The 24,473-nt window shown below is 38.2% G+C and overlaps 1 long non-coding RNA gene across 1 annotated transcript in view; it reads right to left on the reverse strand.

Annotated features, from left to right (window-relative positions):
- The window catches only part of LOC109393332 (uncharacterized), a 43,147-nt gene extending 23,952 nt beyond the window's left edge, over positions 1-19,195 (reverse strand). Inside the window, exon 1 of the long non-coding RNA XR_002126236.1 lies at positions 19,116-19,195. This is a non-coding gene — a long non-coding RNA (uncharacterized LOC109393332). The remainder of the gene's footprint in view (positions 1-19,115) is intronic.
- Positions 19,196-24,473: the final 5,278 nt, after the last annotated feature.

Raw genomic sequence — 24,473 nt, forward strand, 5'->3', positions numbered from 1 at the left:
GAGATTCTCCAATGGAAGCAGTGTGGAAATTCAGTAGCTTCATGAGGGGGTGTTCTGGTCAGGCTATGGCGACGTGGTAATTTTGTCCTTGGAAGTCTATGACTGCTCATCAAGTCCTATGTTTTAGACCAGAGCTTCTCTGTATTAGAGGATTTACCCTGTTACATTCTTCTGAGCCTAGTAGAAACCTCATTAGCTATTATTGCTCTTCAATCCATCCCTGTGCAATTTGGGTAGTCAGTAGTCTGGAAGGCCAGTCTTCTGACCTGACTGGGAATTTAAGATTTGACTAATTTTCATATTCTTAAGAGATATAATGATGACATGGCTTTTCTTCTCATTTTCATTGTACTGTGTATCTTTGGGGACTTCTATCTGTTTCACAGCAAGGATGCAGGACAACGTCAATTATCCTAGGAGAAGGATACTCAACCTGACATTTTAAAAGACCATCTAAGGTCTTTAAAAACTCTACAATTAGCAAACTAATTGTGTAACTATTAACATGAGTTTTGTTTTCCCCCTTGGGCATTCGAAGTCATATTTGGCAGTGGCAAAGCAAGTAGGTCATCGTTAGCTAAGTCCAACCTTCAAAACATTTCACCAAATAATAATTAATTGATTTTTCTCATATCTAGGGTTGCACATGTATAGGTATGAAAGAGCCATCTGTGTTGGGATGAAAGTCCATACTGTGGCTTACAACAACATATTGTTATGAGAATTGTCTGGTTAAGGCTTAATTTTGGAAAGAGCAAAAAGAAGGTTTTTTAATTAACCAAGCTTAAGTAAATTCATATATATTTTGAAGTACTAATAATTACTGACATTAAAGTGCATTAATTTTTTGACAACTATGCTACATATTTTTTATGACCGTTTAAATGCAATATTAACCAGCATTTGGACTTTTGCTCCAAATGATGAATGAAAACTGCAGTTTCCCAGGGAACATATTGGATGTTTTTTGTCTACCACTGACTCATTATATACATCAGAAACTTCCTCACTGTTCTTCCTTCCACGTAAACATATGAGTTCAGATTTGTTAATTCCTATATGAGAGTTAAATTTTGCAATATGAAAATGAATGTAAAATCTTTTTACTTAAAAAAATTAAATTGGGAGTGTATATGGTTTTACTGGGAACACTTACAGTCTTGTCAGTAAAATTTAAAACGTCATTATATTTATCTCTCAGAACATTTCTAAATTTTCTAGTTAATTGTTTGATGTACTATGGAAATCTGAAATGGAGGCTTTTTCTGAGCAGAATGACTGCACTGAATCACGTTAATTCTTACCAGCCTATTCTGCCTCACACATTTCTTCATCAAACTTCCACCCACTGTGTAGTAGAGTTAAGACTGATGGTACATAACATGTATTGCCTATTATTTGCCAGACATTCTGCTAAGTATCTGTGTTTGTTAATTCTCATAGAACCCCCATGAAGTAAGGATTATTACTATCTCAAGTATAAAGGTTTGAAGATTGAGACAGAGATAGTAAACAGCTGGTAATTAAACAGCAGATGTTAAGATTTTTAGCCCAGAGCCTTGACCTCTGCACTTCCACTAATATTTTGTTCATGCACTAGAAATGTAAAAATTAATTCCTGTATAGAAAAAGTCAGAAAATGACACATAAACAAACAAAAAATAAATAATATAACTAGTTTCAAAATATTATTCTTTACAAGTCTTATGAGAGACAAGGAGGGAGGGATTCATTTAAATATGACATCCACCATTCTGGGCACTTTACATATATTATCTCATTTAATGATCATATTAAATTTCCAATGCAGCTATTATGACCCTATTTAGAAATACAGGGAAACAGTCAGCCTTAGGAGCAATGGCAGGGGATGGCCAGGGAACAGATAGGAGAGGCCTCTCACATAGGGGAGCAGATGCTGAGGATGTCCTCAGTGTGGCAAAGTCGGCTATGAGTTCACCAAGCCCAGGACTTTCTCCGGGAAGACACACAGCCAGATTGCATTTCCCAGGCTTCCTTGAGTTAAATGGGCTGCTGTATTGATTTCTTGTCAATGGAATGTGAGCTTAAGTGATATTCGCCTCTTCTAGGACTGCTTCTTACAAGTCCCACCTGCTCTTTCCCCCTCCCTCATCCGCCAGCTGGAAGCAGAGCACCCCATGGAGGAGTCTGAGCCACAGAGCACAGCTATGAGAATATAAAGTAACTCCATTCAACATGTGCTGTAAAGGACTAGGCAGCATCTATGGAAATGACATAGTAAGTATAGTGCTAAAAGGATCCGACTCGGTGGGAATACTGCAAACTACTGCCTAACTCACCTTTGTTGACAGAGCAGAGTTTCTTCTTAAGCCTCATGGCATTGCAGCAGCCTAACTAAACAGAAATTCCAGCAAATAGGACTCAGCTGCTTCTCTAGCCCATATGTTCCTTATTATATAGTATATGGATCAATAGAATATAAATGATTGAAATGCTGCTGCATATAAAATACACAAGAGAGTTTGTTTCTGAAATTAAGATTCCATTATGAGAAATGAAAGTCATTTTTAATAAATGTGAGTTACCTTTGGGTGTTTGTCACTGCAAACTGACAACCGTAAAACTTAAGATATAAATCAGTGTATTTGTTCTTGATCCTCCGCGAATGAATTCAAATAAAAATGATGGCACTTCTTCCTGACAAGCTCCCCACCGTGCATCCCTCTCCTCTCTTCCCTTTAAGGTGACAGGATGCAGCGGGTTCCATTATGCTCCATCTCAGCTTAATCCCTTGCTGTTACGAGAAGTGGAAAACGCAATTAAATGCACTTCTGAAACCTTCCCCCAGAGTGCTGTTTACAATATTGCCTGCATTACACAGGCTGAGCACGGTGATGCGACCACTCTTCTTTGCATCTGGTGGCTTTACGGAGCTTTGGGAAACCCGCCTGTGAGTTAAAGCGTTCAATCAGCAGCTCTAAGAATAAATCCCAGTTTGTTATAAAAGAATATAGTTTAAATAAACACTCTTGGCGAGTTTTATTTGGAGTAGGCTTTCAGAATGGGAGGGCTAGCAGGAGATGCCAGGGACTGAATTTAGGCTCCATTTGGCTCAAAAAATGTCAGTGGAATTTCAACATTAACAGATCTTAAAATTACTTTAAAATGGGATTCTAAGCCAAGCAGAGGACTTTTCCTTCCTCACTTAAATGTTAATCTATTATTTAGATAAGCAGAAGCCACCATAAAAGCTGACCATTTCTTTAACTGAAAGATACTGTTTTCTGGTCTGATCATATGTTTCATCTGCTTCCCTTATAAGAAAAGCTGTTAAGTAACAGGTGACTAGGAGCCAAAATAGGATGAAACATGTGCTTGGATCACTTAGGGCTTGATGGGTGGCTGTAATTAAGGTGTGCAGACTCTCCCAGTGAGGCCTTTTGCCTATCTACATAGAGCTCCTCAGATTGAAGAGGTCAGCACATTTTCTGCCTACAGGGTCCTTGCTCTGCCTCTAACCAGATGTGAATTTGTTTTGGTAGACACATTGAGCAAACATTTCTTCAGCATATTTCCTCAAACTGTGGTCAGTCTTCATCCTACCACTTCCTTCTGAATATCCCTTTTTCCCCTCAAAAATAGCTGTTTTCTCTTTCCATCAACCAATGATCATATTCTTAGGCGTCCACCATGGATGGGCCAGGCCTGTTCTAGAGATGACTGAATGGTAGTTTCTGGCCTTGGAGACCTTTCATTGTCTTCTTCCCATGCCTTTGCTCCTCTTCGTTTCTTTCATTTTCACTGCTAATAATGTTCACCTTTAATGCAGAATAATGAAGAGCTGCACCCCTGCCATAACCTGCTCAGCCTAATGTGTGCAGTTTTAAAGCACGGACATTTCCCCCCATCCACATCTGTCCCCCCGTCTTCATTCCCCCTCTGCCTTTCTGCCCTCCACGCCATTGCTCTTCTGTAAGTGCACTAAGTAAACACAAGGTGACTGAGGTTCTCTTCAGTAGCAGCAACAAATGTATTGAGAAGTTGATATGAGTCCAACACAATGATAAATGCTATGGATCAAAAGAGGCATCACAGAAGGACATGGGTCCCCGTCTTCCCCAGACCCTCTTATAGTGGACAGCCTCAACACAAAGGCTTAGCCCCACTAATTCACAGGCCAAAGCCGACCAAGGCAGCTTGTGTGTCTGTCTTCCCAGACCCATCAGCCCCTGGACCTTGCCATTCCATGATGATTAGAAAACCCACATGCTCACAAAATCACAGGACTCCCCTCATACCCACCACACTGGACCCTTCTTTACAACCAGACTTCAGGCTCTGTTTTCAGTTCAGCATTCTTGTTCCTTGTTGAGATGAAGATCTTCCATGACCCCACACCCCCGGAGCTGGTGTCCTGACATCATACCTCTGTCTTATCAATTTCACCTTCTGTGCTTGACCTCACATAGCCTCCTGAAGTGAAGTGATGGGGGCCGTCCTGTGTCCCACCTGACCCTGATATTCTGCACATGCAGTGTCTGTGGGTATGCTCACAACCAAGATGGAACTGTATGTGTACAAGCACTTGCCAGAGGAAGCCAGAGTGGACTTCTTGTCAACCTCCTCAAGGCCGTGCTCTAATGGTTAGCCTTGTTCTTCCCCAGCCTGGCTTCTTTCTCCCTCTCCCACCAGTTCCTAGGTACCAGTATGCCCACAACTCATTCCACCTCAATCCTAACAATGGACTCCTACCCAGAGAAGAACTAGGCTTTTATTATGATTAGAAAGACTTCATATGTTTGGCAAAATATAAATAACAGTAAGAGTCAGTTATGTTCATAGTATTGCTACAAACAATAAATGTCACAAGATGAGAAGTAGAGAACATGAGAAAGTAGGAAACTCATAGGAGATTCACAGAAAAAAAGGTTTTGAGGTGACTCTTAAAGAACACAAAGTAGAGCGAGGGGGTAGTATTCAGGAACACAGACAAAATTAAAATGCAAAAGTGGAAATTGGAAATATTTTCCAGAACTGAAGGTTCGTTTAAGACAGTACTAGGAGGTCTTTAAAGACTTCACTGAGGTCAGACAGGCATATATGAAAGGCTAAACAGTAAAAAGATTTGACAGCCAAGAGACTTGGATTATAAGCCCACCTCTGCCATGGCCGGGTTATATGATTTTAGACAAGTTACTTATCCTCCACTGACATCATTTAACTAATGTGTTAGGTGTTAAGGCATGTGTAGACTGGTGATCAGTGACACTTTTTGTGATGAAGCATTATGTAATAAGGTGAAACTATGGCATATTCTAATGAGTGAATCCTTAAAGGTTCTGAAGGAAAGATGATTTTGTGTGGGGTTAGGAAAATTAATAAAAGTGCATCATATGATGGGCAAGAGGGCAAAGATGTAAAAGTGGGGAAATTAGTGGAAGGGCCTTTATAATTATGATGTGTGCTAGTGTGAAGAGTATGAGAAAAGAGAAGAACAGGATGTGAAAGACTTTAAAAAGAAAGATACTTAGAGAATTTTCTTGTGATTAGAAATGGAAGAGGTGAAAGCATCATGATGACATATCATTTTTAACTCAATATAGTAAGAATGATAGTGCTGTCACTCAAAATAAAAAAGATTCAAATAGGAGTTAGCCCTGCGGCTGGCAAATCTTTTCTGCAAAAGGCCACATAGTAAATCATTTTGTGGCCATATTGTCTTTGTCAGCACTACTTAATTCTTTGTTATAGCACAAAAGTAGCCACAGACAATATGAAAACAAATGGTCATGGCCGAGTGCCAATAAAACTTTATTTATAAAAGCAGGCAGCATGCCAGATTTGGCCCACAGAGAGGAGTTTGCTGACCCCTAAGCTAGATGAGTTGACAGTTGAAAAGTTAATTTTTGAAACATCACAAACTTAAATAGCTACATGTCTATCAGTTAATACAAGTGTGTGAATCAGTTTAATATTAGTAATAGTGAATGGTGAGATCTGCAGCAAAATGAAGAACGTATGCTATATAAATGAGACTTAAATTCCAAATATTTTAAAAAAGTGTATCACCTAATTAAAACAAACAGCAGACATGAGAAGAGGGCATCCAAGTGGAGATATTCTGAAGTGAATATATTGCATGTTGATATTATGGAGTTATCTATATCAATTTGATTACTGATTCTATGAGGTTGAATTGTCAAGGGAAAAATTTAAAGGAAAAAGAATAAATTTCAGTGTTTAAGTCCTGGAACATGTCCACTTTAGGAAACAGAAGAACGTGGAAGTCACAATAGGTGTGACCCAAGAAACAAGTAGATGATAGAGGGAGGAAATATTTTCTTAGTTGCTAAAGACAGAAAAGTTGGAAGAAGGAGCAGTCAGGTCAACAGGATGCCATGCTGCTCACCTATGAAATAAAACAAAACCCATAGGAGACTGACTGGTTTGGAGTTTGAGGAGCGTTGATATCCTTGGGGAAAGTTGTTACAGTGAAGAATATGAGTAGACATTTGAGGATTATACTGTGAGTTTAAGAAATGAGTAGGTGTGGGGCTGGCAGAGTGGCGCGATGGTTAAGAACTGGCTTGGGATGACAGAGGGCCCCGGTTCGGATCCCACATATGAGGGCCAGTGACGCTGCCCTCTACAGCTAAGATGCTGAACAACAGCTCAACCTGGAACTGGGTTGCTGTGAGTCACCTGCGATGGCGTAGGCTGCCGCCCCTGCTGCAGTGGGTTGCCATGGGCTACCATGTGTAGCCAGCAGCCAGCGTGAGCAGCCAGCAGCCAGTGTGAGCGGCCAGCAGCCGCAGTGAGCAGCCGTCCAAAAGCCGGCGACTGATCTGCCTCGCCCGGGAAGAGAGCAATGATGATGGTGCCAGCTTGGGCCAGTGAAGCAACGTCCTCCACAACTAGACTGAAGAACAAAAGGACAGCAACTTGTTTGTTCCCCTTCCCCAATTCCCCAGCGCTGTTCCCATCCCCCAATTCCCCAATAAAAATCTTAAAAAAAAAAAAAAGAAATGAGTAGGTGGAGAAGAATGACAGCTGTACAATACTGTAGACAGAAGGTTGGAAATAGCCGCAGACAGACCTTGGTTCAACTCTCTTCTCTGATACTTCCTAGCTACTTAGGTAATCTTATTACAGTTATTTAATCTTGTTGAGATTCAGTTTTGTCATTTGTAAAATGAGGAAATTAATATCCATCTTCAGGATTGGGGTAAAAATGGAAATGTGACTGATTTATGCACATGGTGGTGCAATACCTGGCATGCATTAGCCTCTCAAGCATTCATCTTCCTCTCCCCTCACCTCCCAAACCCCTTAGGATGTAGATTTCAGTTTTATGAAGTATGGTGGTAAACACTTTGTTATATCCTAGTTTAAATCAACCACAAGTTCTTGTCCACATGAAAGATTAAAGGGTCAAGTTGAAGCCATGAAATGGTCCATTTCCCCACGTGAGGAAATGTACCAGGAAGAACCAGAACTTACTTATATGTCTGCTTAACCAGTTGTGCTTCAATATAATGGTGAATTTTTTTTCACTCTAGGTACTTTTATGCTAAAGAGGAAGAAAGCAAGAATATTTTTAAATGTTAAATTATTTGCTTTACTACTATATAAAGAAAAAAACACTTTTATTTCAAAATTAATAACAGATAAAGAAAAAGGATTCTAAGGTATGATTAAATCAGTAAGAACATAAGACAACTGTGATTTTTTTTCCCTCATTATCTAGCACTCAAATTAAAATTTTAAAGTCTTGGAAAATTAATGGTTAAAACTATTTCAATTGGTCTAATATTTCACCCTACAGACAAAATGTTTATATATTTTTAATAAGAATATTTTGGATTCCAGATTTAATATAATTTGTAATGAAATGAATGAATTTTGTAGACTCCTTGGTAGACTTCTGATATTATTAGCCTAATTTGAATAATACTTCACAATGATTTTGCTTAATATTTTATTAAATATCAACCCCAAAATTTTTAAGATAAACTTTGTAATATCTATATTTCAGATGAGGAGACTAATCCTATGAAAGTTAATTATTTAACACAAAAGGACTCAGCTCTTTTCTTCCCACTCTCACCTCTGTTACTCTTTGCATGAGAGAAGTATCCACTTCTCCAGAAAGCCCTATAAAGCCTAAAAACTACTGTGAAAACTCTGGTGTGCACTCCCATCCTCATGTGAGGTAGGTCCAGATTTAAGAATAAATACCTGTGGTCCCTAGAGTGAGAGGCTTTGATGGTTGGGAAATATGAATAAACAAAGCAGGGGTAAAGGTCATGGCTATAGAACTGAGGCCCAAGGTGGATGACCAGCAGTCCAAATAACAATTTCCCAAGTTATGACACAAAATAGATTTCAGTCTGTATTTCCCCTTATATATGAGAAGACTAATCTGGCAGATGGACACCATAGGAAGAATCTTAAGCATAAGGCTTCTCAGAGACTTGGTATCTTCGCAACGGAAAGTGGAGAGAGTTAGTGAGGATGACTCTTCTGAGAAAATTGGCTGTAAAGAGAAGTATGCAATGGAAGTAGGGTCATTATTTGGGGGGTAAAGAGACTCAATGCATTCTTTTTTTCTCATTGAACAGATCATTTTCATATAGTCTGTAGCAGATGAAATGCTAGGCATGAGGAAGACAACAATAAACAAGACACAACCACCCTTCTCCAGGCACAGGGATACAGTTTGAAGCAGTGAGTGGCTGGGGTGATGAGCAACAACCCAGTCCCTGAGTAGCAGGGCTTGGCCAGCTACACCCAAGTCAGCTAGAATTCAGAGCAGACTTTCATTCTCAGAAGGGAATAATGGCACAAGACAGGAAACCAAGACAAACATTCAGCCCCAGACTAAACAAGCACAGTGGATGAAGGGGTGAGATTATAACTTGATGAACAGGGAGTGTGCAGGGCCTCTGCAGAGGCCCCATGAAGAGCAGTCATGAGCAGAGACTAACTTTAGACCCCACCCACTGAGGAATGGACTTGCAAGCTGAGGAACATCTGTAGCTGCATGCGACTTAACCAACAGGAACTGACGTTTAGCTTTTACATGATGATCATCACATGGTGTCTCTGAAATAGTCTGTTTCTGTGTGTATTTTCAAAAATGTGCTTTATCTCTGAAATTTTTGCATTTCCCTGTCCTCAAGTTAAACTATCTTGAATGTTACAAGAGAAGTCCAAGTTGATTGTATCTTCCAACAAACAAGAATAGTGATTTTGTTTTTAATATATTCACTTCACTGAATAATCATCCTCAGTATTATCCTCTCAGAAGTAAAACACAGACTGAACTCTATCTAAAGTTGGTAAACTTAAAATTACAATTTGGCCATGTCTATCTGATACTCAAATATATAATCAAGTGGGTCAAATATCCCGGAAATTTAAAGTGAAATCTTTCAAACTATTTTCTGATATGTGGCAAAATAGTTCATAAATTGAAATTTTAGGTTGAGCATCAGAATAATATCATTTTCTGAATACTTCAAAGATTTTTCCAATTTTCATGATTTTCATAGTATAAATTACTAAAGCAATCCACATTTTAAGAAAATGTATAAAGGTGTTGCTGGCAAAGATTATGGCTTTAGTTCTCTTGTACCCTTAGTACCTGAAACTCTGCTGGGAATGTTAGCAGTTGCTAAAAAACTACTTGACTTGTAATTTATGTAACATGAGTTGACTTGATATTTTTACCTATTGGGTATCTATTGGGCCTTGTGTTGTGCCCTGCCAGAAAAAGACCACCAGAATGGAAATAAGGTGGCCAATACCCTGAAAGGCTGACCTGGAAGGTCTCCATCATCAGGAAAGTATCTATTCGGACATCATTACTGAAATGTTTGGAAGACTTAAATAAGTAGAGGGTGTTTTAGAAGACACATTGAATCAGCAGGGAATCAGGACTGGGTATTCATTCGTTCAACAAATAGTTATTGAACACCTGCGCCTTGGCAGGTACAGTGTAGGCTGAGGATATAGGGAAGCCCCAGGTAAAGGCTCTAACCTCAAGAAACTCCCATTCTTGTGGGGAAGACAGAAGACAACAGGAAATCACAAAAGAGCACTCTTTCTGATCCACAGTTATAGTTCTATTAGGTGACCAGCAGCAACAAACAGCTTACGCATGTAAGGGAGTTACAGCCAACAACCATCTTAGAAATTAATGCTAATACTAGTAGCTCCTTCCTTTAAAACACTTGTACAATCATTACATTCCATTTCATTCATTCATCAAACTGCCTGTTGAGTGCCTAGTGTGAGACATTTTGTTAGGTGCTATGAGCACAAAGATTAACTTGACAAATGCCTGCCTTTGAGGAATGAGGCGTGTAAACAAATATTACTTAATGTGCTAAGATGCATATATATCACTACAGGAGTTCACAAGATGGTGTGCTCAATTTTGTTTACAGGATGTAGGGAAGGCTTCATTGGGATGTTTTATTGGAGTTGAGTGTAAGTTCATTAAGCAATGAAGAACTCAAGGGAGCTCTCCTAGCCACAGGGGCAAGCTAAGACAGGGGCAAATGTTTTGGAAATAGCAAGCAATGTGGCTGAGCAAAGAAATGTTAGAGACAGCCTGAATATGGCCCCATGGAGGTGGGGAAGAAAGGTATGTTGTATCACACTCAAATATAGTCCAAATTAGGTAGTAAAAGGCTCTGCAGACTTTGTGGTAATGAAATAGCATACATATTTCATTTGATAGGATCATCCAGTTGTGTACATGTTAAATACTGGAGATCTTGTCTCTGTGTATTCTTACATTTATCCTCATATAATTTCAAATGGGGAAGAAATCACCATATACATAACCTTAGAAGATAATTATTTATTACTGTATTATAACCTTCATAGAGTGGTTATTAGCAGTCACTCTCTCAGCCATAAAAGATCATTAATAAGGTGAAGGAACTAGCTCCATAGTGAAAGGGATTTGTTCAGGGTTTTTTTAATGATGAAGAATATAATGTTAATCATATTTTAGTGACAATGAAATGTGCGGTAGCAACTCTAAGTGTCATATATCATAAGGACAATTTTGTCAAACATCATATTTCATTTGACTGACACAAAACTCTCTCAGACACAGTCAGCCTCATCCTGGCTACAAAGATATGGTTTCAGTTTTATTGCCATCTTGTTAATTAAATATAAAAATTATATGTACTGCAGTGAAAGTGAAATAAGTAGTATTCCACATGCATTTGGCCTTAAAGAAAACAAGGTGGAATTAATAATAATCATGCACTAAGTCTAATGGGGAAAAAAGAGCAAAAGCCTATAAAATAATCTAGTGAAATTTCTCTACCTCTCTTCACTTCAAATTTAATTTTCCTGGGAATTTATCTTGATATAAGTCATAGGCCATTCTCTATGAGACAGAATTGATTGATGATTCACTGACTGATTTTTGTTGTTGTTGTTGTTATTGGGTATGGTGAACCAAAACTAGTACCTCGTTTGATTCATTTCATGACAACACACAGAAGAAGAAGAATAAAAAAAGAGATCAAATAACAGAGCCCTGCCCTATGAGATGCACAAGGTTGTAAGCTGAGCGACTCTCCAAAACGGCAATGCCAATTCCTTTAAGCAAGCATTTATTTGTCACCTCTGTGTCAAGCATTGGGCTGGTGAATTGCCTCATCACAACTTCATTATATTTGTGCTGAGGCTTTCAACATTATTTCTACCTTTTTCTCAACCCATTCTATACAGGATGACTGATACTAGGAATGTGACCAAAATGGTAGACCCTAGGAGAAATGGGTGTGACCTGGGAGAGCCCCAGTCCACCTGGATTTCTGAGTTTACGGGGCATTAGATGTATTCACATCAGAATGCAAGGATGTTCAGGGCAAGCAGTCTTTGCACAGCTAAACTACCAATGTGAGATGGCTCCAGAAGCTGTGTCCCTGCTCCCATGAGCATCACACAGATCCCCTGATAAGTATTTTATGCTTATCAATAAAGATCATATAAAAGTTCAGGAATGTGAGCCAAAAATAACTCGTGACAGGCATTTGGGTCAATGACAAAACTTCAAACAAGCATTACAGTCAGAACTTCCTAATGATTAGTACAATAAGAAATTGAAAACAATATTTTTTTAGAAATCAGATTTTGACTTACAGAAAACAGAAATGTATGTAAACAGGGTAGGAGCATTTGATATAGACTAGGGTTTGATTTTCTCTAGCTACCTGCATCTATTCTAGCAATACGGTGAGTGAATCAGTTCTAAGCTTATCTAACTGTTGCAGAAGCAATGAGATCAGCTCATCAGATTTTGGCCTAGAATTCTTCTTTATAAGGTGGAGAAAATTATGCCTACTAAGAATTCCATTTCAGTTCAATTTCCATTTCAGTTCAGCTATATAGAGCATCCGAAGTGGGAACAATCTAAAGGCATCAGGAGGACTTTAAGAATAAAAGAGAAGAATTAGGTGTTTTGGGTGAGTGCTCTGAAGTATTTAGCACTAAGTAGAATGCTTTTGCAGTGTAAATTTTGTTTTAATAGCAAGCAAACAAGTGACACTTGCTTATTTTCTTATATTTCAATCTGTGTCTCATCTATTTTCTCAACATTTTTTCCTACCCCCAAAAAATACAATAAAAATTTTCACGTTTTGAGAGATTTATATGTTGGCCAAGGAAGAAACAACTTTATTTTTTCCTCAAATGCACAATTCTGTATTCAGACAGCAAGTAGTATTGAGAGAAGACTTATTGCCTGGCAACAGGCTGACGCCCACTTATAATCACATAACAAAGAATAATTAAAAGGACCTGTGAATAATGAAACTCTGATCATTATAAAAACAGAAGGAAAAGTTATAAAAATCTTTTAATTGTAATTATTAATTAAATTAATAATAAATATCAAGGACAGGGTAACTCCCCATGAGAAATATATATATATATATATAAATATATATATATATATATATATATATATATATATATATATGCCCCTTTCCCAGTATGAATTTTGTTCCCTTTAGAAATTGGACAATGCTGAGACAGGTAACAAGCCTTTCTATTCAAAACATTCCCAGCACTTTGCTAGCTATTATTTAGGTCTCCATATTTTACAACCATTCTACCTGGGACATTAGGCTCTACATAAATATTTGTAACTCATTTTTTCTCTACCTTACTGAGAGAAGATCAAAAGGTTTTATGATTTATGTTAACTTGGCAAAAAGCTAGTCAAATGTCTACCCGCAAGGGTGAACAATAAAGATTTCTCCTTATCCTGTTTATTGCATGCTTGGAACAGTAGAATTCTAAAAGCTCATAATACTTATCAGAATGTATTTTCTGAGCAGGATTTATTATTAGTGAATATTATTCTGTCTTTGGTCATCTTACAATTTATTTTATTAATAAGAAGGATATAGCCCAGGAATAAAACCTACGCTGCTTATTCAAAGACCCACACCATTATCCCTTATCTGTATCTGTATTTGTATTTACATTCAAGATAGGGCAGCGTGCGTGCCTTCATGATTGTGATACGTGCACCAATTACCTTGATGCATCTGCTCTCAAAATCAGTCTCCCCCAAGTGGAAGTGATTTTTTTTTCTAAGTTTGTAATAACACTGGGTAAATTTTATCCTCAATTCTGTTGTGCTTTAAGCACATTCTAAACTTTGCTTTCACAATAAAACCGGGCTGGTGAATGCTTTCTCTTTGAATGGGCTGGAGCTTTTGTTCTTTTTTATCAACTACACACAGGCACCCAGGGATCTCTTTGCTGAAGTAGGTTCCTCTGGGCTGAGGTTTTCATTGTGATAACCTAACCATTCAAGGCTTTGCCCTTTAGATAGCCCCTTCAGACTGTTTAATGAAGCGAAGAGCTGGAAAAGGACTTTGTCCTCTCAACGCCTTTTCCACCATTTGAAACCACATTGTTTCACAACACACTGATAGAGCATTTCTTATAAGATTCATTTAGAGTAACTGCATTTTAAAACTCACGTAAGGCTTGGGAGAACAAAATCATCAAAGATGAAGGGGAAATGTTTCAATTATTGAATATCGAAAACAAAGCATGTGATGTTATATGGATGTTACAAAGCAACCTTTCCAGTTTCAAAAAGTACAAGATTTTAATGTTCACAGAAAAGTGCCATGATAGATTCAACAGAAATGCTTCACTTTCAGATTAAGAAAGTGAAGAGACAAAGTGTAGTAATTCCAATTGTGGGAAAAGGATTAGCCTTCATACACATCAGCTGAAGCTCTAGTTCAGCTGGGTGATTCTGTGGGCCCTGAAGGGCACATTGGAAAACACCATGATCTCTGGTGAGGAAAAACTCTTGATAAGTACAAAGTGCTATTATTATCTTGACAATTTGAGATACTCTTAACTGCAATCATTTAAAAGAACACTTTCGCAACCAAAATATTACAAAATTAACCTTTTGGAGAATTGCAAAGCCATTATAAGTACTCGGAATGAGGAACAATTTAAGAGAGCTATCAGAAGCTCTACATTCTAATAAGAATGTGGTAGATGAAGATTGTGTCTAAGGTAGGAACAGAATACTAAATTCCGCCATCTTTAAAGCACCCTTCCCGTTCCCCCAGGAAGCAGGCGTTTCAGAGAATGGAGGCTGTGATTTCTCTTCTCCAGGCACTACGAGACATCTCTTCTTACCTACATACACATATCTTAGTGCATATCTGAGGGGCCTTAACAGAGGGGGGAAGAGGATAACTCCTTTTAGAGTAGATCCAACCCTGGTTAGAAACTGCAGAATTTTTTTAGACGTTAGATTCCAGTAGTAATTAACATATTATCAAATTATACACAGTTTTATTGCCTGATATGCTCAAATTGACTAAGAGCTATAAGAACTCTTTATGGGGCTTAAGAAGACTTGGATTCTTATCCCAGGTCTCCCTATACCTAACTGTGTGCTCTGAGTGAAATTATTGAACCTTATTAAACTGTTTGTCAGCTGTCACATGAAAGTTATTGGACAAGATGATCACTCAAGTCACTTCTAAAGACTCCATCTTTAAAAGTTAATATACCTAAGAGTTAGTTCAATATATCTATGCTTTTGGGGCACCTTTTTCAATTTATAAAACTCCATGGACAAGGTTCCCATGACAATGGGAAAGTGGAAATGATGGGAAGAGGTATGTATTAATATATTTTCAGGAAATCATGACTATGTTAGTATTTTCAGAGTTGCAACCAGAATATAAAAACATTGGGTATGAAGACTAGAAAACAAAAGTGTAAAGAAACAAACGTGATCAACATGCCTCTAGTGCTGTCCAGGCAAGAGGATATCTTCCCGTGTCAGGCATTGGCCTGGGGGCTGGCATAAAGAAATAATGTGACTTAATGTCCATGCTCAGTCCAGTTGGAAAGGCATTCAATAAACTGAATGATCAATATTATGACAAAGATTTCTTCCCAATATTTTTGTTTGTGTTTTCATGGCCATAAAACACAGCTTTATATTTGCTGAGCTGAAAGTCCTTACGATGACTAACACTGACACAATGTCACAAGCTTTAGTAACAGCTTTCTATTTGAAAACTTAACTTTTTATGTGTCTTGTTGGGACCATCACTTGTAGGACTACATCTGGGATCATCATCCCTTGGCCTCAAGGTCTCCATCCTCCGATTCATCTATTTAAACTCCACACATCCTTCAGGGTGGCTTACAGGTAAGTTCCCATTGCAACTGGCCATGGCCTCATCACAACACTCTCTTATTACCATCACTCTCAAAGTGTAGTTCCTTGGGCAGTAAACCCACCTGGGAATCATCTGATTGCAAATTCTCTGGCCTCACCCCAGACCTACTGAATCAATAGCTCTGAGAGAGGGATCCAGCTATCTGAAGGATCAAGCCCTCCAGGTAAATCAGATTCTGCTAACTCTTAAGAACCACTGCTCCATTGCAGTTACCTGTTCGATTGCCTGCCCCTGTAAACTGTAAAGCTCTATATGTGCAGGAACCACATCTCTGATCACCCTACTATTCCCAATGTCTGGTGCTTATTGGTTGGTCAATAATATTTTTTGGATGAAAAAAACATTGAATAAAATGGTTTCCTAAAAAGACATTCCTTCTTCCACTAAATTCCTTTTAAACCATCCATTTAAAAGACTAAAATATTATATGAATAGGTAGGGTATAAAAGTTTAAATAAAGAATCCATCATGCTATAATGACCAATTAATTTTTCTTAAAGCTTTCATGATTTCCTTTCTTAATAATTCCCAGAGGCTTCTAGCAACTGATGTAGTTAGATCAGTTGTTCTCACACTTGAGGTGCTTTTGTCTCCCCAGAGACATGTAGCAATGTCTGGACACATTTTTGGTTTTGACAGCTTGGGCAGAGGGTGCTTCTCGCATCTAGTGAATAGAGGCTGGAATGCTGCTAAACAATCTACAATATTCAGGACAGCCTCCCACTATAAAGAATTATCCAGTCCAAAATGTCAGTATTACCAAGATTGAGAAACCCCTGGTCTATGCATATAAATGATTCTAAAATCCTCCATGGCATTCAAAGCCCTTCATGAAATACTTAGCTTCCAAACACCACCAAAGTTTTTGAAAATTTTTCCCTAATTTCCTCATCACACCTTATCTCTTGCCAGTGTAATTTTAGTAATCTGTAGGACCAGGATTAAACATTATGACAATATATTAGACATAAAATCTTTCTTCTAAATATTCACTAAGACTCATGTCCAAGCTATAGCTCAAGGTCTTTATAATGACAGCATCTCTAAACCAGAGACATTGGACTTCCAGATTTAAAAGAACTCCCTGTAAGGAATGATTGTTTTCTATTATTATTATTCTTTTTAGTGAAGAGGACAATGAAAGTCAGCTGTCCCCAAGGTTAGGACATCAATGATTCTTTTCTCTTCCCCTGATGATTCATTGTGGAGAGATAAACAAGAATATAGACAGGTCTCCCCTTTAAATCTCAATTTTCCCAATAGTTAGGTGAGGGACTTGAATAAGATTAGGGATGATTTACATTTAGAAGATATTTCAAGAAGTGCCTTTTACACACATGACTGACATTATGAATTAACAGGGCACTTTCTACCTTTGAGTCTAGACAGAGCTTCAGACTTTTAACATAGAACATCAACTACTGGATTGGTGGCTGTTATCAGTCATTTGGAAATGGCCTGGGAGTTGATCCCATTTCATTCCCTGAGATAATCTCTAAGGTCCATACTAGTTCTTAAATGCCACAACTCCATGATTTACAAGCAGTGAGTTTACCTTAATCTGAAATAATACCTACCTCACACTGTGTTAACTCCAAAAGAAGCATCAGGAGCACGCCATTGGTGGGTTGTAAACAGTGGATTCCTGGGGTGCAACAGAACAGCTATTCCTGCCCCTCTAATGGAAGCAGCCGTTGATACTATTAATCTATCTGTAGGGGCCAAACTGCTCAGGGCTACCTATCACCATGACCTGCACAGGAAAGATGACAGCACAGTGCCTCATGGTGATGGGGGGGGGGGCAAAGAGCTCCTTCAGGAAACTTGTCCAAAGGCTGCATCAGTGGAGAACTGGCCATGTCACACTTCATGGGAGTGCCTTCCCAGGTGCATGTTTTTCTCAGCCCTCCAAGCAATGGGACTACAGAGAAGACTTACCTATCTTTGCAGTGACATAGGTTTCTAGAAAATGGGGCAAAGTCCTACTCTAAGAAGCATGGGGGCACACATAACATTCAAATTCCAGGTGGGTAGCCACATTTAACTTTATTCTTCATCCTGGGTTCCAGAAATTATATGGTGCAGATAAGTCATTAGGTGTTGGTACTAATGGCTTCATAGCAAAAATGTAAGTACTGATAAGGTTAGGACAAAGAGGGCAGTCATTTTAGGACTTCACTGATTGTTAAGTGTTTGGTGACGTCACCATGTGAAAGGGTTGGATTCTCAGATTACATGTCTAGAAGGTTGATTTTTGTCAGTATACTTAGAAGTGTATAGGTTTGGAGGATGAATTTACACTGAAAACAGTTACAAGAGATCAATGCTGGTGGTGATAATTTTAGATCAATAAAACCTTCATTGGTTCTAAGAACTTCATTCTTCCCTAAGAATTATTCACCCACTACAGCAAAATGTGTGAGTCAGCATCTTCACTTACCAGGATTACATCCTCCTTCTTTTTTGATGACATACTAAGTTTTTTTATTTAAACCTTTCTGTACTTCAAAAGTGTGTAGTGAATGTCTTAAAACCTAACCACAAGGGGAAAAAAAATGCATTCGTACTATTCTGTTATAAATTGTATCCGTGAGAAAAGAAAACATTAAATATCTAGGAATATTGTTTATAAGTGAAATAAAAATGACACATTCAATACTAGACACTTAAAAATTGTTTCTTTCAATATTCATTCACACACTTGATTATTACTATATCTCACTTTCATGTTGTTTTCCTTAGCAGAAAATAAATATTTAATAAATTTGATTGACGTTGGGGCTGACTGGGATATCATGCCAATAAATTTTGAAAAACCAGCTAACAGCAGAGTACTGAGAAATGCAATGTTTCTTCATCATTTCCGAAATATAAATACAATTTCAATTTTTCATGACATTTAACCATCCTTTCCTGAACTCAATGAATCTAAAATATATAGTTTGACAAAAGTAATTAAAATGTGGACATTTTGAGTTATTTTGATATTTGAAATGAGAGCTTGTCTACCTTACCATTCCTCATCCATCAAACTTGTTTTTCTTAACTTGAAGTGACCTTAAATTTACTTAGACATGGTAACCTTGAAGGCCAGTTCTGAAACTCTGATAAGCAGCCCTTCTTTATTTCAGTGAGATTTTCTTGACAGGCAAAATGAGATCACAGTTTCATTCATTTTTCCTGGAAACTAAGGACGTTGAGTAAAATGCAGGCTTTGCACAAAAATAGCTTGTCCTCAAAGGCAGTTCTTTTATGGATCATACACATATAACGATGCAGTTGCCTCCTTTTTGGTTCCAGAAACATTTCAGGAAACAGAGAGCAAAAGCTCCACTGTTCTTGAAATAGCATACGTAAGCTTACCTCATGAGAACCTTGATTAGAAGTGGTACATCAGGTTCCCTCATAACATGTCCATGGCACATTCATAATATCCTGTCTTCTTCCAAGGTGCCAGCCTGAAAAGGTATTTCAATAACAATAACACTACTCAGATTATTTTGATTGCCAAATTTTTTTATGGAATGTCAATTTTGTGCAAAATGCAATGCTAGATGGTACAAGGATGTAGAACATGCTTATAACTGAACAGATGTGGGTCTTAACTTCCAAATGAGAAATAGCTTGTGTATTAAAGAACTGGATTCACCTTCTCTTATAGCAGTGCTTTTCAAATTGTGGTCTCCAGATCAGCAACAGCAGCAGCACCTGGGAACTTGTTAGAAATGCAAATTCTTAAGCTCACCGAAGATCTACTGAGTCAGAAACTCTTGTGGTGAGGCCCAGCAATTTGCATTTTAGTAAGCTCTGCAGGCAATTTTGATGCACACTAATGTTTAAGAACCACAATTCTACAGCAGCACTTCTCAAAGAATAGGTGTAGGACCCTGGGAATCTCTGAGACCTTTTCAGGCTGCAAGGTCAACTACTCTTATAAAACACTAAAATGTTATTTGCCATTTATATTGTGTTAACATTTGCCCTCTTTGCTATAAAAGCAAAACCGAAAAATATTGCTGATGATCCCTTTACAAGACAGTGGCACCAAACTATATTAGTAGTTAACATATTTTTTTTACCACCACAGGCATGCAGATTTTTTTAAATGCTAATTTTACTTCAATACATTCTTGATTATGTGGTAAAAATGTTTTATTAAAACTTGACTGTTTAGGGGAAAAGCTAAAACCATTCCCCTTAAGATCAGGAACAAGACAAGGCTGTCCACCTTTCTCCACTTTTATTCAACATAGTTCTGGAAGTTCTAGCCACAGCAATCAGACATGAAAAAGAAATAAAAGTCATCCAAATTGGTAAGGAGGAAGTAAAATTGTCATTATATGCAGATGACACGATACTATACATAGAGAATCCCAAAGACTCCATTAAAAAACTACTGGAACTGGGCCGGCCCAGTGGTGTGTTGGTTAAGAGTTGGTTTAGGACACCAGCTCTAAGCAGCAGGGCCCCGGTTCAGATCCCACATTACGGCCAGTGACACTGCCCTCTACAGCTAAGAGGGTGAACAACAGCGTGACCTGGAGCTGGGCTACCATGAGTCACTGGCAACGGCGTAGGCTGCATTGAAACTGCAGTGGGCTGCCATAAGCTCCCGTGAGTGACTGGCAGCCAGCGTGAGCTGCCAAAATGAGCAGCCGTCCAATGACCGGAGACTGATCTGCCTCACCCGGGAAGAGCACAATGATAATACCAACATGGGCCAGTGAAGCGACGTCCTCCACAACTAGACTGAAGAACAAAAAGGACAGCAACTTGTCTGTTCCCCTTCCCCGATTCCCCAACGCTGTTCCCCTCCCCCAATTCCCCAATAAAATCTTAAAAAAACACCAAAACAAAACAACTACTGGAACTGATAAATGAATTTAGTAAGATAGAAGGATACAAAATCAGTTTTCAGAAATTAAGTGCATTTGTTTGACACCAATAACAAACTATCAGAATGAGAAATTAAGAAAACAGTCTCATTTACAGTTGCTTCAAAAACTATAAGATACTTAGAAATAAATTTAACCAAAGAAGTAAAAGACGTGTACTCAGAAAATTATAAGACACTGAAGAAATTTAAAAAGATACAAATAAATGGAAACACCTACTATGCTCATGGATAGGAAGAATTAATATAGTTAAAAGGTCCATACTGCCTAAACCAATATATAGATTCAATGCAATTCCTACGAAACTACCAAGGGCGTTTTTCACAGAAATAGAAAATATAATCCTAAAATTTATATGGAACCATGAAAGACCCTGAGTAGCCATGGCAATCCTGAGAAATAAGAACAAAGTCGGGGGTATCATGCTACCCAACATCAAATCATATTATAAGCTACAGTAATCAGAATGGCATGGTACTGGCATAAAAACAGGCACATAGATCTAACAGAATAGAGAGCCCAGAAATAAATCCATTCATATATGGTCAGTTAATCTATGACAAAGGAAGCAAGAATTTACATTGAGGTAAAGATGGTCTATTTGATAAATGGTGCTGGGAAAATTGGACTGACACATGCAAAAAAATGAAATTGGACCACCTCCTTACGCCATATATAAGAACAAATTCAAAATGGATTAAAGACTTAAATGTAAGACCTGAAACCATAAAACTCCTAGAAGAAAATATAGGAACTAAATTTGCAGACATTAGCCTGAACAATATTTTACTGATATATCCCCACGGACAAGGGAAGTAAAAGAAAAAATGAACATATGGGATTACATTAAACTTAAAAGTTTTTTCACAGCAAAGAAAACCATCAATAAAACAAAAAGGAAGCCTACTGAATGGGAGAGGATATTTGCCAACAATATATCTGATAAGGGGTTAATATCCAAAATTTATAAAACACTCATGCAGCTCAACAGCTCAAAAAAACAAACAACCCAATTAAAAAATGGGCAGAGGATATGAAGAGACATTTCTCAAAAGAGGATATACAGGTGGTCAACAGGCATATGAGAAAATGTTCAACCTCACTAATCATTAGAGAAATGAAAATAAAAACCACAATGAGATACCACCTCACCAGTCAGAATGGCTATCATCAATAAATCAACAAACAAGTGCTGGAGAGGTTGTGGAGAAAAGAGAACCCTGGTGCATTGTTGGTGGGATTGCAGATTGGTGCAGCCACTATGGAAATCAGTATGGAGGTATCTCATAAAACTGGAAATGGAACTACCTTATGACCCAGCAATTCCACTCTTAGGTATTTATCCAGAGAAACCCAAGACACTAATTTGAAAAAATATTTGTACCCCAATGTTCATTGCAGTGCTATTTACAATAGCCAAGACTTGAAAACAATTGAAATGCCCATCGGTAGATGACTGAATTAAGAAACTGTGGTACATTTACACAATGGAGTATTACTCAGCTATAAAGAAGAATGAAATCGTACCATTTGCAATGTTGTGGAAGGACCTAGAGAATATATGCTAAGTGAAATAAGTCAGTCAGAGAAAGAAAAATACCATATGATCTCACTTATAAGTGGAATCTAAAGAACTGAATAAACAAGCATTGTAAACAGAAATAGTCTCAGAGATACAGAGGAAAAACTGATGATTGATAGATGGGAGGGGGTGGGGATGAGGGAGAAGGGGAAGGGATGAGACAACATAAATTGGTAACTTCAATATTGCGGTAGGGATAGGAAAGACAGTTTGGGGAATATAATCAATAATGTTGTAAATGTTTTTCAGCGGGCCAGATGGACTCATGTCTTGTTAGGGAGACCACTTCATGGACTGTGTGGAGGCCTGACCACTGCACTGCACATTTGAAGCTGCCATTGAATAATATTATATGTCAACTATAATTTAATACATATGTAGTCACAGGATGTGGAGTACAGTGTGGGGAGTGGAGTGAATGGAATTGTAATAGATATGTATGATATCGGGTGTGGAGAGGTGGTGGATTAGGGGAGGGGGGCTGTCACTTTGTGAGGAGTGAAAAGTATAACTATTGCATTGTTTTGTACACCTGAAACTAATAAAAAAAAATGTGACTGTTTAGCAGGTCATTTTCATTATTCTGTGCAATGGAAAGTACACATGAAGCACTTTTGCTGCAAATCAAAATAAGATGGTTGTGTGAAGGAAAAGTACTAATGATATTGAGTTGCAAGCTAAACTAGCAGCATTTTCCCCCCCATGCAACAATGTTTTTACTTGAAAGAAGAACTGACAGATAAACTATTGCAATTTAGACCTGATATCTGGCAGATATCTTCTCCAAAATGAATTGAGTCCATCATCACACACACACACACACACACACACACACACACACACACACACACAAACTTGACGGTATATGCTGCCAAACAGTGAATTTAGAGCAAAACTTAGAAGTTTGGGTACCCGGTGTTCGCCATTGTGCGCTTAACAGTTTTCCAATATTTAAAGAGCCTTCTGATTAGATCAGCGATGATACTAACAAATGTGATATTTTTAAATGTCATATATGAATGTTTATGCACCAGTAAAATATCTGACCATGCCCAAACTAGACCAATGGCTTTTACAGTAATAGCACGTGGAGAGTGCAATGATATGACCTCAGGGTCGTATCACCTGACCTTTCCAAAACAACCTCTGCTGAGTTTTGCTGAAGTGTCAGAGAACATCCAGAATTATCTGGAAAAGCTATTGTAATGCTTGTCTCTTCTTAAATATCTGTGTGAGACCAGATATTTTTTCCCCTATACTTAAGCCAAGACAATAGATCACAATAGACTGAATACAAAAGCAGACATGTGAATCCACCTGTCTTTTATTAAGCCATACATTAAAGAGATTTGCAAAATGTCCTCAATGTCATGCTCCTCACATTTTTATGTGTCGGGAAATATGGTTGTTTTCATCCATATATGGATGTTGTTTATCTTTACATGTAATGGTTTCATTATTGTTACTCTTTAAAGAACTTGTAAGTGACTATGTTAACAATTTTTCCATTTTAAAGTCTAACATTATAAATATCCAAAATTATAGCCTACATAAACAAAAGTACTTTGGGCTCCCCAGTAAATTGCACCTTCTTTGGAGAAGTGCCTCCCGTCAGAGCAAAGCCATTGGGGACATAGGTCTCATGATGGAGATGTTTCCTGCCATACTCCCTGGTTCTCCAGCTAGAAAAGTCTCTTGCGATTTCCAGAACCTAACCTTCAGATCACCCTGTCTGGGAAGACTATGCCTTCTCCTGAAACCCCACTCGAACTGCTCAGTTCCTTCTTAAGGCTTCTACTGCAGTAGAACAGACTAATATTTGTTTGGGCCATTGTTAAACAAATTTGCTACTTTTGAAGTCAACATCATTCTTTACTAATAGAGATCTGTCTTTCTCCCATAAACGAGGTATGGAATCTTTGGTCCAGGGTGAGTGTATGCACACGATGTAATCAGGACACAGCATCTGTCCTCTTCCTTCTCCCAGTGTCTCAGCTTTCATATTCAGGATCACAAGTTGTCCTGTGGAACGTCCAGGCATCACATCAATGCTTCAGGGAGCAAGAGGGGAAAAGGTGATGGCTGTTCTGCTGCCAGTCTTGTTCTGTTTTTTGGAAAGGGATACCTTCTACAGGAACTTTTGCTTGCCTCTTGTTGCCAGAACTGGGCCATGGGACTACCCCAGGCTGCAAGGAAGGCTGAAATATTAAGATTACCTTCCCAGACATGATAGGAGAGGAAGGT

The sequence above is a fragment of the Hipposideros armiger genome, unplaced genomic scaffold, assembly GCF_001890085.2.
Source record: "Hipposideros armiger isolate ML-2016 unplaced genomic scaffold, ASM189008v1 scaffold_376, whole genome shotgun sequence".
NCBI classification, from domain to species: domain Eukaryota; kingdom Metazoa; phylum Chordata; class Mammalia; order Chiroptera; family Hipposideridae; genus Hipposideros; species Hipposideros armiger.